At 34.5% G+C, this 10659-nt stretch overlaps 1 long non-coding RNA gene and 1 pseudogene across 2 annotated transcripts; both read right to left on the bottom strand.

Moving 5' to 3' along the window:
- Positions 1–2282: 2282 nt before the first annotated feature.
- LOC106379264 lies at positions 2283–3486 on the bottom strand. 2 transcript variants are annotated; one of them, XR_007319150.1, is made up of 4 exons: positions 2998–3484; positions 2810–2895; positions 2606–2728; positions 2283–2505 (listed from the first exon to the last, which is right to left on the bottom strand). It is a non-coding gene; the product is annotated as an uncharacterized LOC106379264 (long non-coding RNA). The 2 variants fall into 2 exon arrangements; XR_002655763.2 differs by having other exon boundaries at positions 2283–2728; positions 2998–3486.
- Positions 3487–5202: 1716 nt separating this feature from the next.
- Positions 5203–8132, bottom strand: LOC106377857 (annotated as a pseudogene).
- Positions 8133–10659: the final 2527 nt, after the last annotated feature.

Raw genomic sequence — 10659 nt, forward strand, 5'->3', positions numbered from 1 at the left:
TAAAATATTAAAAATAATTTAAAAATAAAAAGATAAATAATGTTTTTAATTATTTATATGTATAATATTACAAAATTTACATAAAATTTATATATAGTATTATAAAAATGAAAATTTATTAAATAAAATTAGTTTTTATATATAGATATTACTATTTTTGAAATAATTATTAATAAAATTTACGGATCCGAATATCCGGACTAAAAAATCAAGATATCCAGATCCGGATTCGGCTTTGACGGATCTAACATTTTACTATCCGGATCCGGATTCGGCCTCTCCGGATATCCGGATTTTCGGATCGGATCTGGATCGGATCTCGGATCGAATCCGGATCTCGGATAAAAGTCTCAGGCCTAAAGATAGTGTCGTATATAAATAAATAAAATTAGACCATTGTAGGAAAAAACAAAAACCATAACATTCTGATATAAAGAACAAAAATCATAACAATTCTGCAAAGAAGAAACAAAACCATAGCTAAAGTAATAATAAAAACTCAACTTTAAAGAATAAAAAACTCCAAGATGACGAACTATCTTTAGAACTCCGATCATGTTACTTCAGCCACTTGGTTTACGAAGATTTCTTTTAATCCATCCACAACAATCTGTTATGGACATATTCACGAAACCAAATTTCATGCCTAAGCAGCGAACAAGGGTCTGTTGTCAAAATCTTCTATGTCTTGTGTATAACATGGGATTTTAAAAACAGAACCAAAACAGAGAAGATTTTGACAACATACCTTTTGATAGAACACCAAAGGAACAAATCAATCGACGTGTGTTTTAGCTCAACCTCAGATTCTTCAGATCACAAAACCTTTTTCTCGGATCCAACGAAAAGCTCGAGACGAAATCGAATCGAACAATCAAAGTGCTTCCTTCAGGTTTGAAGACTCCAAAATCGAATCTTTGGCTTCCAAAATTGTCGACTTGGGTATTGATTCAGGAACAAGAGGGAATCGAAAGTTCAGTACTTTTCTGGAAAGCTTCGTCTCTGATCTCTCGCTTCCTTGTTCTCTCTCTGTTCTCATAGGTCATCTTTTTCAAAGTGGCCAAATTTTTATTTGATTTTGGGTATTTCCAAATAACAGGTACAATGGTGGATTTGTGTAACGATAGTTTTGACTGTGAATAACAAAAATGTTAGTTTCAAATCCATTTCATAAAAGTTTCCTTTCAAAATTGTTTATCATTGAATAACAGTAGATTTGATTTACTTTTGGTAAATTGTTAATTGAATAACAGTGGATTACAAGTGATTTTAAACTACTTTAGATAAATGCCATATTCAATAACACATGATTTGAAGAAAAAAAATAGAAATCATTAGTTGAATAACGGGAGATTTTAAAGAAAAACCAAAACACTTTAAAATCCTCAATTCAATACACCCCCTAAATATTTATTATCAGGTATGAATTTACACTTATAAAGCTATTATATAAGAGAAATAGGAAAAGAAAAACTTACGGTGTTGTTGTTAAGTACATGGCAAATATATCTTTCGAAACCATCAGAATTTCGCGTTCTCCCGGCTCAACTGACTGTGTGCGGACGATCAACTTACCCATTTCTTGTAGCAAATGATGCATCTCAACCAGGGGCGGACCCACGTTGATGGGTACGGGGTCACGTACCCCGACTGATTATATAAAATTTGTGTGCGTTAGTAACACGTGTGGTCAACTAGGTTGGTGGTATTCATTGTGGCCTGGGTAGACATGAAGTAAAGGGTTCGACTCTCTATACTTGATTTTTCTGTTCTTTCATTTTTTGTTTATATATATTAATATAACCTTTATTTTTTTTACCATCTATATTATTAAAATAGAAGTACTCATTTGAAAATGTTCTTACTTCATTAATTAAACTCCCTTTTTTTTTGCTTGTCTTTTTCAATTGCATTTATGAAATATCCTAAAACGAATAAAACTGCCTAATTTATTAATTGTCTTTTCAGTTACATTAATGAAATATGATTAAATGAATTTAAACTTCCTATTTTATTGTTTGTCTTTTTCAGTTACCTTAATGAAATATATCCTTAAATAAATTTGGACATAATGTCTAGAGATGTCAAATGGGCGGGTTGGGCGGGTTTGGGTGTGTCCGAATGGGCTTCAGTTTTTTGCTGGACATTTTTGGTCGAAACCCAAATAGGACCATGTCCAAATGAGACCATAACCAAATAGGACCATGATTTGTTGGGTTATCCATGGACGGCCCATGTGCCCACTTAATGTAAACAATATATTTCAGTTCTAAAAATGCAAAAATTCTTAAGTTTTTCAATTTTAAAGATGTCATATACAGTTCAAAAGATTTATAAATATGATATACTTGTGTTTTCAACTTCATGTTTCAAAGTTATAAAAAACACAAGATAAATTCAAAAGATAAATCGTCATTTGTCAATCAAATGCAATAGGGAAGGGGAGGTGCAACAGCAACGACAGCAACAACAATAAGAGCTTCAAACTAGATGATTTTCCACCACCTAACCAAACAAAGAGAAAAAAAATTGACATGATCTACTAAAGGCTAAACTCAATCATTAACATGAGCCAAGAGCAAAAGCAAACACATGTATTGCCTACCCTGGTTTGATAAGACTCGTTTTCACAAGATATAAAACCACACTGGTTTCTCCATAACCAGCTTACGTGCATTAAAGAATTCTTCTGTCTTTTACTTATGCAGAAGACCACACGAGCATTCAGCTGCATTAACGATAGAGAAGTAGTCGTGATCAGATATTTATACAATTAACCCCAAAAGCTTTGCATGCTAAAATTGCCTACCCTTTATGAACTCGTTCCATCATTTGTTCCTGCGGTCAGATCTCCTAGTCCAGCATTTGTTTTCACTTTCACCGATCCATCTGAGTCTAACACATAACACAAATCACTAGTCCATCAAATCAGTAGCTAATAGTGAAAACCCATAACACAAATCACACATAAACAGTTCAAAGATGACAAAATCAAACCTCGAGAGATGACGAAATCAGAGACAACGAAGAAGAATCGAAGAAGAGCGAAGAAGAACCGAAGAAAAGTGAAGAAGAATCGAAGAAGGAGAAGGAAAATCGAAGAAGGAGAAGAAGAATCGCAGGAGAAGAAGAAGAATCGCAGGAGACGGAAAAAAAAAAAGAAATCATGTTTTCCCCCAATTTCCTAACCCTAGACATTTAAGCTTATTGGGCCGCCCATTGCCCAACTGGTTAAACCCAAATTTGGCCATGTAGTTGGGCTCACCCATTTGGACAAAAAATATTTATGGTTCAATATGGGTCTGTCCATTTCGGACCATATCTATTTGGACACGGGCCACCCATTTATAGCCCGCCCATTTGACATTACTAATAATGTCATTTAATCAACCAAAAAAACTCATGAGTTATCCTTACGTGCATAATTTTAATAATGGAGATTTTTAAAAACGTGTATCATTAAAATGTTACCTAAAACATGCAGCACTAATATATAACACGCATCAATAAAACTAGAATTTGACTCACACAATTGTACGGATATTATTTTCAGTTGATTAAATTTAAAAATAATTATTTATTCAAAAAATATTTAAGAATGACTATGTTTTTAAAAATTATATGGTATTATTTGCTCATAACTCATTTGTCATTTGATAAATTGTTAGAAAGAAAATTTTAGCATAATATAACTCAGTTGTCATTTGCTAAATTTATGGTTTTTATTTATATTTTTATTATTTAATTATAATATTTTCATTTTATATTTGAAATATAAATGAATTTTCTTTTAAATAATATTTTTGTAAATGTATTTTTTTAAATAATCAATTAAAATTGTTATTATCATTGAATATCATTATTTTTGACATAATTTGAGTTTTCGTTTACATCAAAACTTATCATATTTTAGGATAATTTTAATTTAAAATGTAATTTTCATATTTTTCAAACAAATTCTAAAAATATTTTTTAAATATTTTGTTAAAATTTTTAAAAAAATATTGAGTTTCATTTCAAATAAAAAGGTAAAGATATTAAAAATATTCTAATTAAAATATGTAAAATTTAATATAGTTTTAAGGAAATGGTCAAAATAAAAAAAAATTACACATAAAATAATCATGATTTTTGTTAACTGGGCGGATCATTATTTATATGATATCGCACACGAAAGAAAAATTTATGTTTTTAAAATTATCTAATTAACTCTATACTCATTTTTTTATATTTTTTATATGATATCACACATTCGTAAAAAAAATGGATAGTTTAAGATGCAAAAAAAAATATTTACTTAATGAATATAATATGAACGAATATTACAAATACATCATTTAATAAAATAAATAATTAAAAACTGAAAATTTATATCCGCGCTGATCAGGGTCTAGTTTTATATTACGTAGGTTCGCTATATGGCTATAGTATTAGAAACATATTTTATACTAAATTTGTTTTGTCTATGCATCTTATAAAATATTTTTTTTGTTCCTTTCACTTTTCTTTAGAACTATTTCTTAATCTTATTTAACTTCTATACTAGTGTGTATTAGATTTTTTAAACAATCTAAGTATTTTCTTATGGATAAAAAAGATGATTCACAAAAATATAATATACTTCAAAATAAAAAAATTGATTATTATCTGACTAGTATATATTATTATATTTAAAATTTAATATTAATTTATATATTTAAATTGTATACTACATTTATAATATTGTGCTTCCTATTAAAAAGTTTTCTAGATGTGCCACTGATCTCAGCAGTATCCTCTTTTACATGTATGAGGGGCTTATCAACTAATTATTAAATCCGATATTTATATCCAAGTCACTATCTTCTAGCAGCTGTTTTATGCTACTGACTTTTTCACCATTGAAGAGACATGATATGTAACGAAATATGGCTTTATCTTTGCTGTTATTTAACCCATCATAGCTGACTTTTAGTGTTTTCTCAATTTTTTCATCAAAACCTTTTCGAAGCCTCGGCAATATATTTATGAACAAAACTTAGCTTCACCCCCTACCTTTAAATTCACCTCACCTTTTAAGATCAATCAAAATGACACATAAATTATTAATTAAAAAATATTAAATTAAATAAAAAATAGCTAAAAAAGATAAAAATGATAATTTTAACGACGCTAACGCCGCTAGCGAAACCCTAAACCCTAAATATTAAATTCTAAACCTTATACCCTAAATTCTAAACCCAAATCCAAACTCCTAAATCCAAACCTTATACCCTAAATCCTAATCCTAGACCCTAAACCCAAATTATATACCTTAAACCTAAAAAATAGCTATAAACCTAAACCCTATACTCTAAACCCAAGTCTTAGACCCTAAACCCAAACCGTAAACCTTAATCCAAATTCTATAGCATCTAAGTTTGGGGTTTGGGCTTAGGGTTTACCGTTTGAGTTTTGGGTATGGGGTTTGGACTTAGGGTATAGGTTTTGAGTTTAGGATTTACGGTTTGGATTTAGGATTTACCATTTGGATTTATGGTTAAGGTTTTGGGTTTATGGTATATAATTTGGGTTTAAGGTTTACGGTTTGGATTTAGGGTCTAGGACTTGGGTTTAGGGTATAGAGTTTAGGTTTATAGTCTTGTTTTTGGGTTTAGGGTATATAATTTGGGTTTAGGGGTTTGGATTTGGGTTTAGGGTATAGGGTTTGGGTTTAGGGGTTTGGATTTAGGTTTAGAATTTAGGGTATAGGGTTTAGAATTTAAAATTTAGGGTTAATTAAAGTTTAACCGAAAGCGTTAGCGTCGTTAAAATTAACGTTTTTATTTTTTGTAGCTATTTTTTATTTAATTTAATATTTTTAATTAATAATTTATGTGTCACTTTGATTGATCCTAAAAGTGGAGTGAATTTAAAGGTTCTATGGGGTGAAGCTGAGTTGTGTCCTTTATGAATCAAGTCGTCTTTGTCCTTACCCCGTAGATAATAACCTAAAACGTTAAGACCCAAAGGAAGATTACTAGCACATGACGCCACCTCAGAAGCAAGCTCCATCAAACCCTCTGGTGGATAACTTTTCTTGAAAGCAAATCGACATAATATCTCAAGGGCTAGCTCTTTTGATGGGAGGCAGACTTCGTAAACGTTAACAATCCCATGGGCTCGTAAAAAATGCTTATCCTTGGTAATCACAATGATACGACTCCCATATCCAAACCAGTGATTTTGACCAACCAAAGTGTCTAACACTACTTGATCATCCAAATCATCAATGAAGATAAGAACTTTCTTGCTTTTCAACCTATCTTCCACAACACCTAAATGATCTATTTGTATATCCTTCGTTCCCAAAATCTTAGATAGAAAATTTTCTTGTAAATGCAACTTCATATTATAGTCGTCTGCATTACTTGTGCTATAATATTTCATACTTTTAGATATGAAAGCCTTGTCTATGAAAATACTACCTTGGAAATGACGAGAGAGTCGGTTATATAAAACTCTTGCTATTGTAGTCTTGCCAATTCCAGATGTACCCCATATCCCAACTATTCTCACTTCTTCGGATTCCAAATGCAACAATAAACTCAACTTTGCAATATGATCTTCAAGGCCGGCATAATCCTTACAATCCCTAGATGGAGTTAAGTTTAGTTTACACACAACATCATTAGCTATTTCTTCAATCATTTTTGCTTCATCATCCCTTCATCATTATATATATATCAATATATCAATATTTATATTCTTTTTTGTGAACAACAACATCAATATTTATATTCAAAACCTAAAATGAACGCAATATGGTTTTGCTAATTCATACGTACCAAGTCTGAGAATGAAAACCGACGAGATTTGCTATATAAGTCAACGCTTGCTGCCATAGTCGTATGTCATCTTCTGTTTTGTTCTCACATGTCTTCTGAAAGAGCTCCCCGAAAATCCCCTCTCTGGTATCTTATATGAGAAGGACCCAAACCGTAGAATATTGGTATGACCAGTTGACCAAATTCATCTTTGCATTTCACTATTTCTAGCAACTCATTAAGGCACCAACTAGAAGAGGCGTAGTGTTTGGAGAAGACAACGATCGCAATTCTTGAATTCCTTATCGCCTGTTTGAGGGCAAGATCAAGCCACTGGCTTCTCTTAATCTCGTTGTCTTTGAAAGCACTAACCAATCTCCGATCCAGCTCTTTTAGTAAGTGGCTGAGGAATGTCTTACGTACATCTTCCCCTCTGAAGCTCAGGAAGACGTCAAATATCCGATTCCGAGACGAGTAAGAAGAGAACATTTAGAGAAAACTAAAAAAAGCTCCTCAAAAAATAAATAATATGCTCGTTATTGTGATGAAAAGATTAATCACTTTTCAGATAACAAATACTCTATAAGCCATTTTCTCCTGCTTAACGAAAATATGGACTTTATGAGTTGGATCTAAGATCAAACGAGAGAGAGAGAGAGAGAGAGAGAGAGAGAGAGAGAGAGAGAGAGAGAGAGAGAGAGAGAGAGGGTTGACCAAGAAAATTTAATTAACTGACTACTAATCAGAGTTAACTTACAAGTTACATCTCTTACAAGATAGCTGGTTGACACAGGAAAAAGACCGTCCAATATAGTTAATGGCATGCGTCTATAACCATTTTCGAGTTTTATAATTTGCTTTCAAATAATTACACTACGATAGTACCCGCGTTAAAATGCGAGTTATTATTTTTAACCGAACAGATAAAAATTATGTATAAATATTTGTATAGTAGGCTATTCATTGTGTTTTATCTTAAATTCATAATTTGTTCAATAAATATTTTTCAGTTTGGTTCTAAAGCGAATGACTGAGATTGAATTTACAACATAAAAACATTTCTGTAAATTTACTTCTCGAAAAAGTAATTTATTTGTTCTGTTTAAATTTTCATATTAATAGAAATACAAATAAATCTCATATTGCTTATTTAGTATTTTGAAATCATTCAAACTTTGTGGAAGTATTTTTTTTTTTTTGAACAACATACGATTTTAATTAAGATGAAAGGTAGCAATAAAATTTCAAGCCCAAAAGCGACTAGCCCACAAAGACAAAGAGAAATGGAAATGGAAGATGGGCTTGAAGGGCCTGCTTAGCTAAGAGGTCAGCATCCCTTTTCTGAGAACGAGGGGTGAACTGAAAAACGATAGAGGCTGTAACACCTCCGAACCGTTTTAGACATCGGTCAGTCCACCGGGCAACAATCAAACAAGAACATGCCCGAACGACCTTCTTCTGCCAAGTCCGGAAGCGTTACGACGGGTTGAGAATAGACGTTCCAAGTCACAAAACATAATTCTGTAACCCAGAGTATCCATTCAAAACTCGTGTTCTCTAATCTTTGGCATGAGGCTTTGCAACCCGTACCGAATCATAGAGTTGTGTTAGGTTGGACTAACATAATATCATATTCAACACGTCGCGAATATAAAACATACTTTATTTCATATATATAAAACATGAAGTTCACAAGCCCAAAATATTATACATAGGGTCCATGGACGCAGCCGAAAGTAAAACATACATTCATATATCTTGAAAACGAATCTTTAGCAAAAGATGTCCAATCTACACCAGCTCCTACAGTTACGCGAGCGCTATAGTCCTTTCTACTGGTCACCTGCAAAAGGATGTGAGGAATGAGTGAACTAGTTTCACTCAGTGAGCCAGGGTTCCCTATCTAACATATACAACTACCTGTCTTTTTAAACCCCACCCCAAACACAAGCAAGACGAGTAGTTCAACAACCATATTCAAAGCTTAAATGATTAACCAGTAAACAATTAAACCATAATAAATTAAAACACTCTTTATGAGTGTCACATCAATCAACCATATATATATATATACTCCTAGGGCCCAACAGAATCATTCTTCCTCCACATAAGGGACACCGGCAATCCCTTCACTATTACACCACACAGGCGTAGGCGCTCAGGAATCGCCCGGTCACGGTCCTCAATCGAAATCGCCGTGCCCCGGTCCTCTATCGGACTCGCCGGAGGCTGTCACATCCACGTGTGACACTCGGCCTTGGTGATCAAGCCAAGTTAAACCGAGCCCACCACTTTCCGGACCACGACCGGCTTAGTGGTACCATTTGAGGAAGCAATGACCTGCAAACTACTACTAGAACCACCACGAGGTTCTCACACAACAATACCAACACGAGGTACACACTATAACAACATATAATAATCACACAATCACAATAATCCGGGTGCTTAGACTAGTCTTGCTATCCACTTAGCCAAGACATCGTCTCAAGTCTCGGATCCACAAACTGACACCTAGACCGGTCCGGCTATCGTAGCTCGGAAGCCGTCTTCGATGTCAGGAACCTGTATTAAAAATTTGTTAACAATCAATTAACTGTGACTCACAGTGATTAACCGATGTGGCTTGACTTTCTGATTCCGGATGTTGACCAAACCCTTTTTATTCCCTTCAAATCTTTGTCTTGGTACCGTGATGTTAATCCCCAAAACCCAACCTCAATGTCTTGAATGAACTGGTCTGGACAGATCAGAACTTGGAAAGAACTTTCTTTCTCTTCTGGACAAACTTTCGGAACTTCCCGGCAGTTTATCGGTCTTCGAAAATGTCTACACTTCTAAAGCACCTCACTTATTTCTCTCTCTCTCTCAAAGCCACGTTTTGGAGTGTCCTTGGTGTGTCTGAATGAGCAAAAATGAACCAAGGTAGCTGGGTATATATATAAGTTGCCGGCCAATAAGAATGAGCCAACCGATCGCATGTGTGTCGTCCTGCATGCTTCCGGTCGCATGCGTGGCGACATGTTGGGGTCAAAAACGGTTACGACGAAGTTAACGTCCAAATCCCCGAAGAAGAAAAACGTAGAAAACTTCTTCAACAAATACTTTTTCGAAATAGATTCTTCTTTACAAAAACCTTTGCGGAAGAAACGCGAATCATCGGACAAGAGCTCGAGAAGGATCGTTACGCAGCGACCAAACACGTGCTCCGCTCGGTCGTTACGTAGCGACCGAGTTCGAGCCAAAGCTCAGTCGCTACGTAGCGACCAAATGCCCATTCCGCTCGGTCGCTACGTAGCGACCGAGCTCGAATAGGAGCTTGATCGCGGCTCGAGCTCGGTCGCTACGTAGGGACCGAGCTCGAACCAAAGTTCGGTCGCTACGTAGCGACCGAGCTCTTCCGAAACATTGATACAACATCAGTCCATGCATTCTCGTCTACCCTTCAATGCTATCTCCCGAATACTGTAGCGAACCCATCTCACATTCCCCGCCCTTTCTAAGTTATCAATCAAATTTTACCGTAAAAACCGCGGAAAGTTCATTCTTTATCGAAAGAAGCCGTAATAAACGCTTCGAGTCGAAAGATGGCCCAAAGGGACCTAAGACATGACTCGAGGTCCAACTTATGATTTCTTAACCAACAGCCCGTAAACCGCATGTCGGTTTACGCTTGGTTCGCAAGGGAAGATACATGTCAAGTTTCCGCGGATAAATACGAAATTTTGAAGATAATTACGAAGATTGGACAAAATGGAATATCTCCATTTTTATGCTATGGCGGCTTAAGGGCAGGAGAGGAAAAGCGTAAACCGACTTTGGAGCCAGTATATAAGGGGTCCTAGGCGAGAGGCATGGAAGATGATTTTTCACA

This window comes from Brassica napus, chromosome C2 (genome assembly GCF_020379485.1).
Source record: "Brassica napus cultivar Da-Ae chromosome C2, Da-Ae, whole genome shotgun sequence".
Lineage (NCBI taxonomy): Eukaryota > Viridiplantae > Streptophyta > Magnoliopsida > Brassicales > Brassicaceae > Brassica > Brassica napus.